At 42.0% G+C, this 17,945-nt stretch overlaps 2 long non-coding RNA genes across 3 annotated transcripts; one reads left to right on the top strand and one right to left on the bottom strand.

The window, feature by feature from the left end:
- The first annotated feature begins 311 nt into the window (after positions 1-311).
- Positions 312-14,873, top strand: LOC107211423. Its single transcript, XR_004499484.1, has 3 exons — positions 312-1,020; positions 4,965-5,010; positions 14,796-14,873. It is a non-coding gene; the product is annotated as an uncharacterized LOC107211423 (long non-coding RNA).
- LOC107211422 lies at positions 6,918-17,381 on the bottom strand. Of its 2 annotated transcripts, XR_004499483.1 has the most exons (5): positions 17,224-17,381; positions 14,770-14,915; positions 12,036-12,083; positions 11,537-11,588; positions 6,918-10,377 (listed from the first exon to the last, which is right to left on the bottom strand). It is a non-coding gene; the product is annotated as an uncharacterized LOC107211422 (long non-coding RNA). The 2 variants fall into 2 exon arrangements; XR_004499482.1 differs by having other exon boundaries at positions 11,537-12,083.
- Positions 17,382-17,945: the final 564 nt, after the last annotated feature.

The following is a 17,945-nucleotide window of genomic DNA, read 5'->3' as shown; positions in this document are numbered from 1 at the left end:
GTTATTGAGGCTGCTGCACCATCTCCCTGCCATTGGCCATTTGTCCATTTTGGAGCAGGGAATCTCCATTCTCCACATAGATTACAAGCAATGCATCCCTGGATGAAATAGTGTTTGCATTAAATAACACCCACTCCTATCCTCTCAGTTACACAATAGCCAAAGTGGTATTTTTATGAATTAAAGACACCTTCACCAGTGCTCTGAATTCAGAAGCATAATTTCATTAAAAATGAAAAAAACAGAGTAATAATTAATAATTCTTTTAATTCAGTCTGGGCTTATGAGCTAATATCTCGCACAGAGTTGTCTAATACAATTATAAACATAATTTCATGCTTAATGAAATATAAATGATGCAATTGAATGGTGCACTCCAAAGATATCTCCCTATCAATCAACTGTCTTCCCAACACTTCCATTTTTCCCGTGTGCTTTAGGTATTTTGTTTGAAATGTGGCTCTTGTTTTGACTTGATTTGCAGACAGCAGGCAGCAGGTATTTCATCCTGTCCCTAAGGATGTCAGCCTGATGGTGAGGTGTCATCACAATTTAAACTGGGTGTCTTTTTGCTGGTATGGGGCCGTTTTATCTCCTGAGATCTGGATTCAGAGCACTGCCTCTTGAGTGAGCACAGCACAGCCTGTCCTCACCCCTGCAGCAGCAAAGCCCCACAACAAGAAAACACATCCCTGAACGGCTCTGCTTTCACTGCAGCCTGCTTCCCACCACACCAGCAGAGACAGGATGATTTGCTGCTGACAACATCAAAAGATGGCTGTGGGCAGCTGATGAGGATGTTTGATTTTCTGAGTGATCTGGGATCTGCTAATAATCAAACACATGAACACATACTTCTTGCTATTTTTTTGAATTATCATCTTTATCGCTGATATAATTATTCACTTTTTGAATTACAGCAGTAATTTCTCTCCCACTTTGACCAGCTGGCTCATAACACCCACTGATGGCATCATGGAAAACCTGGTGTACAGCTGCATGACTTGCAGCCACAAACAGGTAAAACTTTTTAACACTTGCTCACTAATTTCTTGTGTTTGTACTCCAAGAGCCTCATGATGCCCATCCTCACTGTGTGCCTACACAGGGAGAGGGAGAAAGAAAATGAATCTCTTTGTATCAGAGGTGATCCTGACAGAAGGACAGGGGTGAGGGCAAAATCAACCAAATTCCAAACAGCAATTCTTGCTGTGGTTTGGGTCTGTGCAGTAAATATCTGTTTTATCTTGCTGGGGCTTAGATACAATTGAATCAAATTTTGTTGGAATAGTAGCCCAGACATGCTGAAAGCTTCACACGACTCAAAACCAAGCAGTTTTGCTTGGTTCAGGTTTAATTATGAATGGTTCACTCAGCCCTGGTAATGACTCACATTCACTAACTAGCCTGTATATGAGATGTGACAAAAGTGTAGTTCAGATACACAAAGCATAATTATTTAATGATGAAGTAAAGTTGATTAGGAAGCCTTTAAGCTATTACACTCTTAGCAGGGTATTTTGCAGTCACTGAATAAATGAACATAATTTAATTCTTAAAAGCTGCATAGCTCCTGCTGCTTTAGAAAATGATATGTAGCTAACACGATAGGTTTTTCCCATTATAGAATTCTATATGCTACAACAAACAGCATACAGAATGCAATGCAATGCCACTAAGAATATGGAAAACTATTCTTAGTGACTATCCAGGCTAAAAATGATAGAATTCACATATCCACTAACAATCATGAACCTGACAAATCAAGCTTGTAAGCCTGTGGTGTGATCTGAAAACCTAACAAGCTTCCAAGAAGAATCTCCATTTTAAAAATATATTCTTTCTTCCTGGATTCTTTTATTATTTTTTTTTTCATGATATGTGTAAGACTGAACAGCCTGAGAACAGCTGTGCCACTGAAGGGATATATTTATATATTATGTAGCTGTGTTCCAATTATGAAATTGATCCATGGATAAAAATCCCTCAAGGGTGGCTATTAATGAGATTGTCTGCTCTGAGTGCATCCAGTAATAAGATTAGGTATGCATTTATCCTGAGCAGAGATAAACCGAAGACAAGTTCGTGCCAAGATAAGACAGTTTTGAAAGGCAATTAAACATGGGACATAATGTGTGTGCATATGTCTGTGGGAGGCTGCAGGATGGAAAGTTGGTTTTCATCTGCAGAAGTGCTCCTGAGTGTAACAGGTAGGGAGAAATAGGCTTTTCTCAGGAGTGAGATTAAACGCCATCTCAAAAATCAAAATATTTGAATCTTGAATTTACAAATCAGTATTATAAAATGTGCACCCTGGCCTTTTTTGGTTTTTTCTCCACTTATGAGAGGCTTGTAAACACCCTTGACAATTACCAGCTGCTCAGTGAGACAAGAGTCAACCAGCACTCTCGGAGTTCGGGGAATACAACACTTAACAGCACCCAGGCACAGCCTTGCACGCTGCCTAATGCAGGCAAATCACAGGGATGCCCTGAGATAAATGATCCCAAGCATTTCCTACAGGATGATAGTACCTCTGCCACAGCTGTGGCACCATGGGACACAAAACCTTGCACCAGGAATCAGCCTGGGCCAGTTTGGGTAGCGCTGGAGCAGCAGCCAGAGCAGCTCAGGGCTCAGCATGTGCAGAAATGCACACAAAGCCAATGGCTGTCACCTCCTCACAGCCAGGACCTTCCTGTCCCCACTTCATGACCATTGGAACTGGTTGGTTCCAATCACATCCATCACACTCCTGCAGAATAGCTGAAATACCTCCTAAAATTTTCCCCTATTTTTACAACACTGGGAGAGGTTTTTCCTTCTCAAGCAGCCTCTGCTGCTGCTCAGGACGTGGTTTGGCTTCAGCACCTTCACTAACAGGGTGCAAGAAGCCAGAAGCCCCCTGGAAGCACAATCCTGCCTTGCAGGTGAACAACACAAGCTCAAATCCAATTTTGTGTTACTGGAATTCTTAAATAGGCCTTAAAATGCTGCCTGTGCTTTCTACCCTTCATAATTGTGACCCAGAGCCAAGCTCTCAGTGCAGGTGGAACTCCTGGGTACCGCTCTGGACATCACCAGGCACCAGGTCAAAATGTGAAGGAGGAGGAAAACTACAACTCAGTTTCTGGAGTAGTCTCTGGGGAAATAATGGACAAAAACTGGAGCACAAAGGGGAGGGATGAAGGCATGATTTGTGCTCCCTCCTTTTTTTGCCTTTTGTCAAGGTCACTCTGCCAGCATGAAGAGCAGCCTGGAGGCTTCTGCAAACCACATCCACTAAAGAAATCTTTAAACAGAAAGGTATAAGGAGATGGGCAAGTCCTTCCAATAATGAACATCAGCACCTCTCAGGACATTTTGGAAGAATTCTTAGTAATAATAATAATAATAATAATAATATGTAATAACAGAGCATCTTAAAATCCCATACTCAGAAATATTGGCATCTCAATGATTTGTGAATGCAAAGGAAATTCCCATCCTCATACTTTAAAACACAAAAGCCTCCTGTTTAACTGTCAAATACCCATTTTTCACAAACTAAATTACTTAAGAATTTGGATGTTTGACACTTCAGCTAGGTGTATTTGAAAGGAATAAACAGATTTCCGCTATCTATTCACAGACCTCAAAGTAATGATTACAAGGTTTTAAAATATCCACTAAATGGGTATTCTATTAAGTGGTGACTACACAGAGTACATGCAGAAAATGTGTGTGACTGCTCTTGAATACAGCTGTGTACTGTAATGAGCCTTCACTTAAAAAGTGCAAAAAAAGTGTGTAGGTATTATTATATTTAGCAATTTTCCCCTTGTAGTAGTTCATTCACAGGTAATTATTTGCTTAACTTATTTAAATTGGCACAGAATCAAGTTCTTATCTGCCACAGAAAGCTGCTGGATTCCCACCTCTCTCAGGTAAAACACCAGGATCCTTTCACACCTCATCTCATTTGACAGAACTACAAGGTCAAGCAAAGCCACCCTATCATTTTTTTACTCAAAAATAATTCATAGAGGTGCCTTTTGGTTAAAAAACATATTAAAAAGCACCAGAGAAAATCAGTAATTTAGTAAGAAATATTGGATTGAGTAGCTGCTGTCTGTTCCCTGCCAGGACAGCTGATTCTTCCAAAGCCTGTCCTTTGTGTCACATATGGTCACACAGTGCTGAGCACTGACATTCATTCTCCTAACAGATACTTTGAATCATCCACTTTGTTTTGCCTCTTAGGTTCCCTCCTTCAGAATTCTAAAAAATCAACTCTCTTCCAAATTAGCATCAAAGATTTACTGGTTTGGTTCAAGATCTCTGAGCTCTTTTTGAAAACTCTGCTAATTTTGCTTTTCTCTGTCCTTCCTTCACTGCCCCCTCCTGTAATCAGGATCTCAAAGTGTGCTTTCTGATGAGGATTAAGCCATGACCCATGCATGATTGCAGGAAATAAGCCTTTAAAGTATGCCTAAGTGCTCTGCTTGTTTGAAGCTACTGATCCTTAAAATAGATGTCTGTAAAAATGGGTAATTCCAAATGTTTCTGCAGATATTGTTCCAGCATGTGTAACGAGGAGACACATCAAGCCAAGTTATATCAGTTATGCTCCATTATATCATGAACTGAGACAAAGGAATCAAAATATACAGTAATACTTCAAATGAAAATCCTACTCTTGTACAGATTCTTTCCCTAGTTATCACTTGCAAAGCATCAAAATATTCCACTTGATTTTGGGGGTTTATTTTAGCTGTTCATCAAAAATCTTTTCAGAGTAAAAAGTATTTCATGTACTGTGAGAAAGGATGAAGGATAATATTCTGTGTTAATATTCTCAATATCTTTCATGATTTGAAACTCTAGAGAGTCTGATGTTCATTCTTGTATGGACCACCTCTTCCTTCTACCCACCTTATTTTCTTGCTCACCATCCTTTTTTGTTCTTTCCTTATCTTTTCCAGAGAAGAGTGGGGTTTGTGAGCTGGTTCACCACAGACTGATGCAGTGGTAAGTAAGAAATGCCATTATTTTCTTCTCCAGCAGTTCCCACATTATTCCCATCACTGTTTCTCTGATTGGTCACCTCTCAACTTTGAATGGCTTTTACAAGAACTGTACACAAGGACTCAGAGATTTTTCTGTAGTTTTTATAACAAAGCTGTGTGGACTAATAAATCAGCTGGAGTCAGCACAGGCAGCTGGGACAGAGCTGTTTTTTCTCTCCAATGGCTCAGTGCACAGAGCACTTCTGGGAAGCTCCAGAAATCTGGGAGAATAGAGCAAGACCAGGACTTCACCAGGAAATTCCATTTGCTGTTTTTTGTGATCTTTCTGCTCAGAAAAGCAGAAATTGTGTGAAAAGAAGAAAGAATAGACCTTCCTTTCCTTCCTTTCCTTTCTCTCTCTTTCTCTCCTTCTCCCTTTCTTTCTCTCATTCTTTCTTTCTCTCCTTCTCTCTCTTTCTTTCTTTCTCTCCTTCTCTCTCTTTCTTTCTTTCCTTTTGATCCTTTGGGAATCTTAGGTATAAAGTGCCATCATTGGAAGCTCAGTGTAACAAGCTGCCTTAGAAATCCCAGCGTATTGTCTGGCATATTTAAATCTCTGACACTCACTATGTTTAGTGGCAAAGCTCTTTAAGTATTGTGTATATTGATAGAAGTAGAATACTGTTGCTCCCCTTCTCATCAGTCTCTCAAGGTACTTAGTACATAATTTTGGCCTATTAAATGTTACTTTAATCTTAACCAAGTCAAGATAAGGTCAGATATTTCACCTTCACTGCAGTTCTCAGCCCTCTTATGCCTGTGTGCACAGAAACCTGTGAGAAAAACACTTCCATCATTTCCACAGCAGTGATCAAAGAAATTCACAAATGCAATGGACTTCAAAGAAAAGGGCAATGGCCCAGACCTAGCTCTGAGGCAGTGTGCACAAAATTGGTGAGATCTGAACTAAATTGCTTAAAAACAGCATCCAGTTTGCAGCACTGGCTATGTAAGAGAGCCCAGGCTCGAGGTCTGTGGGTATGGGCTGCTCACTGGGCTGGCAGAGACCTCTCTGGACAGGGAAGCTTCAGCAGGAGGGAACTTTAAACACTCTGTGAGCTGCAAAGCTTTGACTTCTCATGCATGGGAATTGGGAGTCAATGGGAGAAACAAACAAAAAAAAAAAATACAGTCCAAAGAAGAGAAAGAGAGAGAAAGAGATGCCATTCAGTGCATCACTATCCCACGGTGATGGGTGGAAAACCAAGGAACTATAACCCCTGGGGCTTATTCTGAGCCTGTAAAATCCCCTCCTCACCTTCACCAAGAACATTTATATTCCTGCCAGTGCTACAGGGGGAGGCAATATGGATATTAACTGCTCTATGGGAAACTGGGAAGGCAGTCCATGCTTTCCCACCCTTCCTCAGCCTCTGCCAAGTTCAGAACTAGCAGCCACACCATGGATGGGAGAGGAATGGGGCTCTGCTGCTGCCTGGCTTGTGTTTGACATTGTCTACCAAGGAGGGATGGTCATAGCCTCAGAAAGCTGCAGTTAGATTCTGCTGTGGGCCAAGGCCAGCCCCTCCAGCAGCAGTTCAAATGCTCTAAGCTCTTTATTTACCAGGGTGTGCTTTTTAAATCCACCTTACTAATGTGCATCACTGCTGCCAAAGGCAATTTTCTGTAGGAGCTTGGGGAAGAGGGGAGAAAACGATGCATTTCCCTACCCCCGCTCCTGCCCCGAGCCAGGAGTGGAAAGCTGGGAGGTGAAAACTCAAGGGTTTCATTTAACAGAGTTAAAGCCTCCATTTCTGCACACTGTGCTGCCTGCACAATCATAGAGAAATATATCTTGATTAAATTTTTGATGAGCTTTCGGCTGCTCTAAATAATTAACCAGGACCTCTCTCATTTGAACACGGGTGCAACTTTTCATGTTTCAAACACTTCCCGCCTTAGTCACGAGGGAATCACTTGAGTTATTCAGGTCACATGATATATTTATTTATTTTCAACATCACTAGTCAAAACAAATTTTGAACCTTTATGCAGGAAGGGGAGAAAGCAGCTTCCTTTTGATCTCACTCCAGGTAAATCCCCAGGAGAAGGATGTGTCTTGTTTCCAGTAGCTGGATAATAGAGATTGATAGGTTAATCAGTTCCAATACCATTTACAGAGCAACAGTGTGCACTCAAATCCTGAGTTTTGACATTCCCCAAGTCCAGGATGTTCCAAAGATGTTGGAATGCAGGATATCACAGCAGTTTTTGAAAGACACATGCATTAATAAGGATACTTCTGTATCCCCTCATGGCAAGCAGAGGAGACTGATCCTACTTTTGACAGGCTGCTTGTATGACATGCTAACTACTGAAGTCAGTCCTGCTCCACCACCATGTAACAGCATGGAAAATGAGGGCTTAAAACACCCCTTCTGTCCCTTCATTAAGTGTCACAAGGAGCTCGAATGTTGTTTTATACAGAAACCAGCCTATCTTGTGAGTATATAAAGTGGCATTAAGTGTATTAAATATTGGATTCAGTCCCCTAATGAGGGACTTTGATCTCCTATCATAAGACTCAGATGTGAAAATTGGACTCTAAAAGCAGATTAGTAAAAAAGCTCCTTCCTAACCATTCCATTCTAGTGGTGCTCAGTAAGTCACAGACTGAGCCTTGAATTCATGTAAAAAACCTGCAATATGAAATTAGCTGTGTCCACTCTGCAAGTGCAGTGGTCTGCAAAAGGGGGAGGAAGGGGCATGGAGGTCAGCCAGTGAAAATTTGGTTTCAACTCATTTTCCAGCATACCTGCCTGTGAGCTTCAATATCCCCTTCCCAAAAATGGGATCCTCTTCACCCTGTCTCAGAGACATCACAGGAAAACAAACATATCTAAAATTGCAGAGGGCTTCAAAATACCATAGACAAGGAAGCAGTCTGCACTGTCAGCTGAATTTCTAACAATTATCTACCCAGGGCTTTCAAACCTGTCAATAAATTCAGGATTAATGATCTCAGCATGTGCCATTTTGTAGCTCATTACTTTAGGCACAAAGCTGGCAAGCTTGTTTAGTCCTACATGACTTTCTTTCCTTCCTATGGATGGTCACTGCAAAAATCCAAGCCAGTTATTTCCCAGGAGCAGGTTGCTGTTGTTTAGCTGTTACTGTAACCCAGTTCCTATATATTCTGCTTTCACTAATTTGTCCCCTTTTGCAGGGAAAACTGTCATAACTGCTCATTTTAAAATGCAGACTGCCTGAAAAAGGGTCTCCTGAGAAGTGACAGGTTTGGAGAAGTACTTTGTGTGCAGGAGAGCATCTTAAATTGAAAGCTCTCATGTTTCTGCAATGAGACCAGCAGAGCTGCATGCTATTAAAATGTGAGTCTTGCAGGATTTTCCTCAAGAAATGTCCTTTGGTGCTGGTCATGTCTTCAAACAGTTTCTGCAAATCGTAAGCATAGGTCAAAATTCACTTATTTTTCATTTGATGGTATTGTTGTCAGTGCTTTTATTTGCCCAAAAGCATCAACCAAAATGAAGAAGATCAAAAGCAACAGAGCTGAGTATAAAGTGCTGTGGTTCCAGTGTCTCAACAGTTTCTTTGCTCCAGCTGGGCATCCAGACATTAAAAGTTAACTCAGAATCATCATCTTACAACAGAGGCAGTGTAAGATTTTCTTCTTTTACAAGAGCATTGCACAAACAAATCATGTTTGTGAGCCATTCCTGTGGCACATGAGGCAGGGAGGAGTGCTAATTGCAAAATTAGATAAAGAGATGCTTTTCTTCTCCAGCAGTTGCTGCTGATCCCGGCTGTGTCCAGCTCAGTCAGGTGGCCACACATCCAGCACTGAGGACAGGAATTTGGCCTCAGGCCTACACACTTGCTTTTCATCTTTGGGTGACCCCAGCTGGTCACAAAGAGCATCTGAGACTCCTCCAAGGTTCCCACCTTCCTCATCAAGATGCACTAAATATATTTGGAAACCTGGCCTTTAACCTGCCTGTGCTGCAGTTCTTGCTGCTCTTTGTCTCTTCTCTGCCTGGTGCAGTGTGAGTGCAATCCCTCCACAGCAGCTGCTGTCCCCCCAGCTCAGTGCTCATGGCAGGACCTCCACTGTCATTTAGGAGCCTCTTTACTCTCAATAACAAAGCCCCCATTATCTCAGCATCTGCCTGGCAGTGCTGGTTTAGTGGTTGGACTCCATAATCTTAAAGGTTTTTCCCAAACTAAATGATTCCCTGATCTTATTCTGTCTTTTTTTCAGCTTAATTTTTATATATCTACATATGTTAGGTCAGCTACTATTTCTGTGGGCTAATGCATTGTCATATGTTCTATTTTAGTAGCACCTGAGTGTGATTTATTAAAATGACAGACCACACTATGGTCTTCAATGCAGGGCTAATTTGTTCCTACTTTTTAATGCAGTTTCTCACATAATTTTCAGCATTCAGGAGAATAAGTATTTATTTTAATCACCGTGCACTGCATATGTAATTTTTTTCCTAGGTGAAATTTCTTTTTAATAGAAGCTGGGTCATGAGAGAGCAATTAAATAAGTTATGTGCATGTTACAGAATAATTTAAAATCAGCTTTAGGTCAATCTTTTTTAATTATCTATTTTATCAACTGTTTTTGACTAGCAATTTAAATAATTGTGTTTGCCTAATACCTGGAAGTGTAATTGCTTTTAGATGGCCTTTATTCTGATCTCAGCATCAGCTCATACTGCGCATGTTTGCATCTGTCTGCATGGTGACAGATTTGTAGTGGCAGCTTGTATAACTTATTTATAAAATGACAAATTATTTTAGGATTTCTTGAAGTTCACAGACTGGAAATATAGAGAGACACCTGCTTGCTGCAGAAAGCTGAAGAGGATCTGCTAAGTTGAAGAGAAACTGCATGAACTGGTGAAGAAACCTTTGCAAATGTGACAAAACCCCACTGGCCACTCTCATGCTGCTCCAGGTTGCAGGCAGGGCTTCATTGACATCATTTTTTAGCAACAAAGTCCCTGCTGCTGAAGTCAGATTTGACCAGGAAGATTCCCAAAGCCTCTCCTGGAGTTCCTAAAGAGAAAGAGCCTTCTCCTGGGGCTGGTTCAGAGCAGGAGCCAAGGGGAAGCGCTTTGAGTAGCATCTAGCAAAGCCCAATGCACAAGTGTCCTTCTGTGTCCTGCAAGGACAAAAACCTTGCTGTCCTTCACTTTGGGCTCTCTCAAGCAAAGACTGCAGCAAGTGGCCCAGGGCTGTTTCCATCCCAGCCTAAACTCACCTGGGTTGTCACTGTAAATGCAGTGGGATGTCCCTGAAGCCACCTCACAACACAAAAGGATGAGTTCACCAACAGGAGGCTTCGCTGGTGTGGAGTCTGACATGTCCAGGTAGAAAGAATAATGAGAGCCTCTGGCAGAAGTTAGCCCCAGGTAGAAATTCCCAGCAGAAGGAGGAGAATAAACAGGTGAATTGCCTCTCAGGAGCCCTAAGTGGGCAGAGCAGTACTGCAGACACAGATTGAACTGCACAGTCAGGCACTGAGCACACAGAGCCCACTGAGCGGCCCCGCAGCACCAGCAGCCATCAGGGGCTGTGTACTGGGAGAACAGACAGTGGAAATAACCCACTACACCTCAGCTGACAGGAGTTCTGCATTTAAAAATAAGTTACCACATGCACCTGAATGAAGCCTACCCAGGCACAGCCTTCTAACAGATAAACCACTATGCACCTTCCTGGGATGGCCATTCCCACAGCCACTTACATACGTAATAAAGATACTTATCAGCATCACTCAGAAAAGAAAATATTTGTTTAAATTTAGCATCCTGAAATCCCACTCACAGAAACATCCATTTATCAGCTACTTAATGGCCTCTTGCTTGACGGGCAATTTCTTTTCTAATCTGATGAATGGTTTCATATTGTCCAGGTCAGGTTTTGGTTTCATTAAGCAGCCCTGTGTACGTCAGGATTTCTGGCCCATAATATTCTGAACTGTATTCAGCCAGCAGTGAACATCAATGTTTAAGCTCGGTGCCAGCTCTGCTTTCTGTTCAGCCTGCTGGGTACAGCCTGCAGGGTACATGGCAAATGACCACTTTGGTATCAGGCCAAGTCTGGCCTGGACAGGAATGTTTAAAGCTTCAATGCTCATAATAAAGCAACATAGCAGCTTATCAATTACTATGAAATTAGTTTCAGAATTGCTGCTGGATGCAAATGTACACATCAGTAACATTTATTTTCCTACCAAGAAAGACTTCATTTTGTTTTTGAGAGTGACTAAGGTATTGGCATAGTGCTCTGTGTTTTTCAAATTGTCTGTATTTGAAAAATGAACTATCCCTCAAGGTAAATTAAATGAACCTTTTTCTTTGTTCTTTCAATCCTTCTGCTGGAAGCCTAGTGCTGTTCAGCTGGAACTGTGTGTAAGCCAGAGATAGACAGGTTGCTCCTTTGAGCATTGACTTCCCAAAAAGCATATAGACAAAATAATAGTAGCAGGAATAAAACTGAACAATTCAGTCTACCTTCATTGTCAGAAGAAGTGCAGGAACTTGCTGTGGACATGAGGGGATAGGGCTTGGTCAGACCACGTGAGGATGCACAGGAGGTCACACAATTTCAGAAACAAAAAGAGAGAAGGAGATAAGTGAACTGGCAGAAAGGATAGTGGCAGGAAGACACAGAGCCTAGAGGCCATTCCCACACCTGCTATAACCCCTCAGAAAACTTCTGTCTCCATTTTAGACCCTTTTTTCCTGCTTGCAGCATCAATTTCACTGAACATACCAGTGTTTCTGAGTAGTTTGTTTTTCTTAGAATTTGCAAATACTGTGGAGTGTTTCTCCATCAACTCCATACCTTCCTGCTGGCTTTATTTGTCTCAATAATGAGTGTCCAGCACAGAGTGTGTGCAGTTTCCCCCCAGCCCAGACCCAGAAGTGTTGGAGTGGACTCACCCTCGCATCCTTGTGCTCAGCCCTGGAACAGAAAGGCTGCTGCCATCACTTCTCTGCAGACACTCACCTTGTCCTCTGCTCCCAAAGGTTCTGCTTCTTTGGTCACATTTTCTACCTGCAAACACATTTTCTGCTTGCTCCCTTTAGCATCCTCTTTTTCTGAGTGTGAGCACATGCCTGTGCACACTTCTGTGCTTTTTGCATGTATTTTTCCATGTGACTGAACGTTTGTATTTCGCTCGCGATTGTTCCCTTCCTGCTGTGCTGAAAAGCTGTAAACATTCCAATTTCTTCTGGCACACAGAAGCAGCTATGATTACATCCGTGCAAGTTCAGTGATAACAGCTGACACTTCCATTTCTGATCACAACTTCTGTGGGCAGCCTGCCTCTCACTCTCTGGTTGGTAAGGAAAAATAAGGGTTCTTCACAAAAGATAAAACTGTGTCAGCTTGTGCTCACCTAGGGAGATGCTGAGCTCTGAGGCAGGTGAGCTTAATGCTAGGATTGAAGTCACACAGTGTTAAGCTGAAAGTTGCAAACACATTTTTAGGTATATTAGGATCAGGTAGTTACGAGACTCTTAAATTCCAAAAGTTCTGCTTATGTAGTAAAATGATATAGTTAAACTGAAAATAGATTGAAGTGGCATAAAAAAAGTATATATTTATGTGAAAAAATACATTTCCTGTAATTACCCTTTGTCTTCACATAGCTGCTCACAGCACTTAGTCCTGAAATGGTGCAAATCTAAGGAGCACCAAAGACTTACGATTTCTTCAGCTGGATGAATATTACAGTTACCTCTGTTTTCTTATCAAAAGCAGCACTGTGATTAGAGAGAGGTAATCTGTGTTTTACATATGAATGCATTGCAGTATGCATTAATCTAACCCCAGCTTCTTTAAAAAAAAAAAAAGCAGTTGAAAGAAACCAGAAACCCATATCAGAACTCAGAAACTGATAAAGAAAATTTAACACCTGAATTGGACTGGGAGGGTGTACTGTGACACTGAAACTGCAAAAGGAATGGATGGATAGATTAAAGGAGATAACACAGATGATGGAGATTTCAAAGCCAACAGTTCCTCTGACATTGAAAAGGATTTCCCCTCACACAGGCAGTTGCACTGCCAGGACTGCAAAAGGGAAGCTGTTCCCTGCCTACTCTTCATTTCAACAGTGCTTAATTTAGCTTAACTTCAGCCACTGGGCCTGAAACTGTCTCAGGCACTTGAGAGGGAATGTAAGATCAAGCATAGATTTTCATATCTATTTACTTTAGAGTTTATTGCATAATATCATTAAAATCCATGACTGAAATCAGGCTTTACTGGCTGAGAACACTCACAATTTGTCAAGTGCCCAGCGTGACATCAAAAGGCAGGGGAGTGACATCTCCATCAGCAGGGAACTCACACCTTGGCTGCAGGGTCTGAGGTCAGCATGAAACAGAGATTATGACAGAGACATCCCAGACAGCCTGCTCAGGCCTGGGCTAACAGGAGGGCTGGGGTGGCAGTAGCTCTGTCTCACCCCAGCTCCTTTCCTCTGCAAGTGCACACAGAGGCAACAGAACCTCTGTCCCTGCAGGCAGAGATGTGGATCCAGGAGCCAGCAAGGAATGGACCAGAACCAGCAGGTTACTGAGCCAGCACAGTGCCATGAGCTGCTTTTGACACAGAGCTCCCCTGTGGCTTTTAAAAGCTCTTGCCCCACCAGTTTCCAGTGGAGCCCCAGTTTCCAGAGCTGTCTGCTGGGGCTGGTCTCTGGGTTTTGCTCCAGCAGACACACTGCAGCCTGTCCTTCCTGCAGGACCTCGGGTCATGCCAAAAGCTGCACTGTGCCACTGTGGCATGCCCCAAAACTCCTGGAGGAGTAACAGCCCAGCCAGCACTACCATTATTTTTAGCAAACAATATTTTTTTGGCAAACTGAGTTGGTTTGAATAGAATGGAGCTCAGTAATCAGTCCTGTTCTACCACTGTGCTGCTCAGAATCATGTACTCCATCTCCACAGAATTACAACAAATAGCTATCACCCCTTCTTGGGAATTCAATATCCAAGCACAAATAACTCGTTTGAGATGAAATTTTTATCTTTTTTTTAGCTGTATCAGAATGCACTGGCACTCTTTAATCGTTTGCTGATTGAATTTAGTGCTTGGCTTTTAAAATAAGGGCATGCTCAAGTTCTTAAATTCCAGGAGCACAAACAGCAAGCCAAGTGCTTGCAAAGCAGCTTTGCTGACTGCACCTGCTGGGGTTTGCTGCGATGCATCACTCCTGGGGAGCGTGTGCAGGAACAAAAACACCCAAGTACTGGGGAAAATTCTGTCTGCATCATCACAGCTTTTCAGATTTTTGTAATTTTATTTTTATGAGTATGAAAACACGTTTATAGTATGTTTGCAAACACGTGTGGGTAATTTTCACATGCTGCCTTTGAAGAGGCATGAAGGAGGCTAACATGGAAGGGCTGAACAACACCTGGTGGTTTCATACAAGGTGCTGAAGGTGATGTTTCTTGCATAACAAATTGCCTGTAAGAAACTGAATGAGGCCCTGAGATGGTTTTGAGGCTTTAAATGAAACAAGGTTAAAACCATGCAGTATTAGCTTTGTCCCATTAAGAGTGTTTTCCATCTCTGCATCCACTTATAATTATTTTCTTTTTCACAAAAACAGCTTTGAACAACAGCCATGCTCTAGGAGTGTAGACAGTATAAATAATATTTTTTTAATTCTCTATATAAATAAAAAAATAGGCAAGATTAGTTTTTACTTCCATCTAAAACTTACCTGGCTGTCCTTCAATTATTTTACAGGACATGAAGAATGAAAAAATTGCCACCTTTCTGAACTTGGAGGAATGCAGAATGGGTGCACAACTTTGTGAAGCACAGAAGGATCTGGGCTCAGGTGATCTTCCCATCTCTGCCATAGAGCTGCAAAATAATGAACAGTTCAAGGGGCTCAGAATCTGTGGTGAGATTAAAGGCCAGGAGCACAGCATACAGCTTGTAAAAGAGAAAGAACACACAAAGCTGCTTCCTATCACCTGTTGGATCTGGTAGTTTTACAGCCCTGTTTTCTGCACCATTTTGGCTCACAAGAACAATTTAACAATTTATTCTGCATCTGATATCCAAACCTGGAGATCCTATAAGCAGCTTCTCTGATTGTTTCAGAAGGAGCAGATTTCCATCACTGGAGGGCTGGATACCCTGGGCATCCATCATTACATCATTCCAAGAGGCTGGAACTTAAAAATTGAGACGCCAGGAATTTTCAGTCTTGAACAACACCCAACAGACTCCTCTGTTTGAAACTTTAATCCCACCATTAGGCACAAAAGTCTATTCAAATAATGTGGATTTGGACATTAAACCTTTTGCCAGTTTAAATTATCCTTATAAATCACATGAAGAGTTACTCTCTGAGAGTACACCAGCCTTAATGTAGCACCTCATCCTCTGCAGGCACCTCTTGCACAGGTTTGTTCCATGCTACTCAATTAGCAATCTGTGAAATATCTTTCCCTGACAATATATAAAACACCAATATAAAGAATACAAACTATCTCACTTGTCTGTGTTCTCAGTGTCTGGAGTTGTGCTGATTTATTCTGGAGGCAATGCTCCTTGTGGAGTGAGAGCATGGGTACAGGGTGTGGCATGGCTGGATGACCCCAGGCTGCAGAAGCATGGGGGTGTTCAAGTATATTTTGGGGTTTTTTCCCCACTAAGGTATTCTCTTTTCTAGGCCAGACTAGTGGGTGACAGCTTTATGCAGACACGAGTTAATTGCCAATTTGGATACTTACAGTCACAGATATGTTTTTTTCTATGTTGTTTAGTCCAAATAAAGCAAATCTAAAGGAAGAAGGGAAGGCAGGAATATCCAGTTGTGATGGGAAGCAGAGTTTGCTGCCCTGTTACTGCCCCAGGCACGGCTGGAACAGATTCACTCGTGCCACACTCCCCGGTCACCACCTTCCCATCCTGCCAGCCCTTGCTGTCAGACATTCCAGCAAATGGCCAGGAGTGACCCCCAGGGCCGAGTGACCCTGGGCACTGCTCAGGGTGACTTTGGCCACTGCCACCAGGACTCAGAGCTGCCCCAGAGCTCACAGCTTGGCAGGGAGTGCTGGCTCCAGCTTCTGCCACCCACAGCCCGACACTGCTGCCAGCTGCCAGGCACCAGGCGCTCTCTGCTGCAGAAGCTAATCTCTTTATAGCAGCATTTGTACATAAATTAATGAAAGATCAGAATATAAAGATGTTCATTTTTGATTAGTTGCCCATTTACAGGAAATTCAGTTAAAACTGTTTAGTTTTATCATCTCTAGACAAAATAAGCATGACAGGATATTTTAGCCTCTGGATTATGTAGATAACACACAGAAATGTCATTTACATTTTCATTCTTTTCACAGAGCAACAAACCCATGCTTGCAAGCAAATTAAAATTCAGAACTTAATTGGATTTTTATATTCTCTTTAAACAGGTAATATTGTTTTTCTTCTTTTTATTATTGTATCTGAACACTGGATTTCATTTTGAGAGTGTGCCACTGAAGGTGAGAGGCCCTCTGTGCTAAATGGTTCATTTAACACCATTAAAATCTACGTTTCTCCAACACGTTTGAGGATTTAGGTTGTTGAATGCCAGCATTTCAGTATTGTTAAACAACAGAAAGAAAGGCTATGCAAAATTACTTTCTTGGGTGTATTCATATATATATGTATGTGTGTATCTACAGCCACACAAACACATACATTATTTACCTGCTTACATGTGCACAAGTTCACTAACACACATGTTTATATTTATATGTATATCTATGCATGCAAATGCAGACAGAATGTTCCAATAATTTATCTCTGCACACTCACAGTTTACCATAACTTGACAAGCGATTTGAGAAAAAAAAAACAACAAAATACTTATTTTTTTTTAGTATTTCTCAAAACTTACTATGAAGTAAAAACAAGGGATATAGTTCATTATTTCCATTTTTCCCCCCTTCTTTCTGCTTATCATAAGCTTTACCAAGGTGGCACTTTCTCATCCTGTGTATATGACCATCTCTGATGGTGACATTAAAGCCCAGGTCTGCCATACCCCACTGAGGGGAAAGTCATATTGAAGAGTAAGAAATATATGTGAAAAAACTTCATATTTTCATTGAAGAAGATACTGAGAATGTGGCAGGAAAGATCATTTTTAATGGTGAGCAGAGGGAAAAGTCACCTTGATGAGGTCACCTCCAGGCTTTGTGGCCACTGCTTGCTCTCAGTGCTGGAGAGGAGCGACACAGCGCCAGCAAAGCTGTGCTTTAGATCTCATCACTCAGCTCTGTGGCACTGGAATGGAAGGCTTCACTCCAGACAAGTCATTTGCTCTCAGGAAATATCTGAAACAATGAAAATGTTAAAAGATGAGAACATTTCTTGGCCAGCAGTTCTGGCTGCTCCCCTGAGAGCTCTTGGCATGGTGGGAATGAGGGAGGCCATTCCTGTTGTGCCCCAGGCAACGTTGTCCTGCTTTACCCCAGGGTGACAAAAGACTTCTTGCAAGCATACATCTTCCCACTCATGTAATGAACACTTCATGACCCTGGAGATCCCGCTGAAGTGGAAGCATGATTCAAAAATCCTCAGTGCTAAAAAAACAGGCTCACACTAATCCCAGCCCTTCCTTTGCTCCAGTTACTTCTGGTCAGCGAGTCAAACATCACACCCACACCTGAAACCCTCAGCACTGCAGATCTGTGGTGGGGTGAGGCAGGAGCAGAAAGGCATTGCTAACTGAGGGCCTAATTATAAAACTGCCAGTACCTCTGGGAAATAACTGACCGCAAATGTCAGCTCATCAGCAGGGTCAGAGCGTTCTTGCTGAAGTATGAAATTCTCGGCATTAAAACTCTGCACTTCACATTGTATCATTTTCAAGTGCATGACTTAAAACTGATC

The sequence above is a fragment of the Parus major genome, chromosome 14 (assembly GCF_001522545.3).
Source record: "Parus major isolate Abel chromosome 14, Parus_major1.1, whole genome shotgun sequence".
Lineage (NCBI taxonomy): Eukaryota > Metazoa > Chordata > Aves > Passeriformes > Paridae > Parus > Parus major.
The sequence above is the reverse complement of the archived record's forward strand: the minus strand, read 5'-3'. Positions and strand labels throughout refer to the sequence as shown.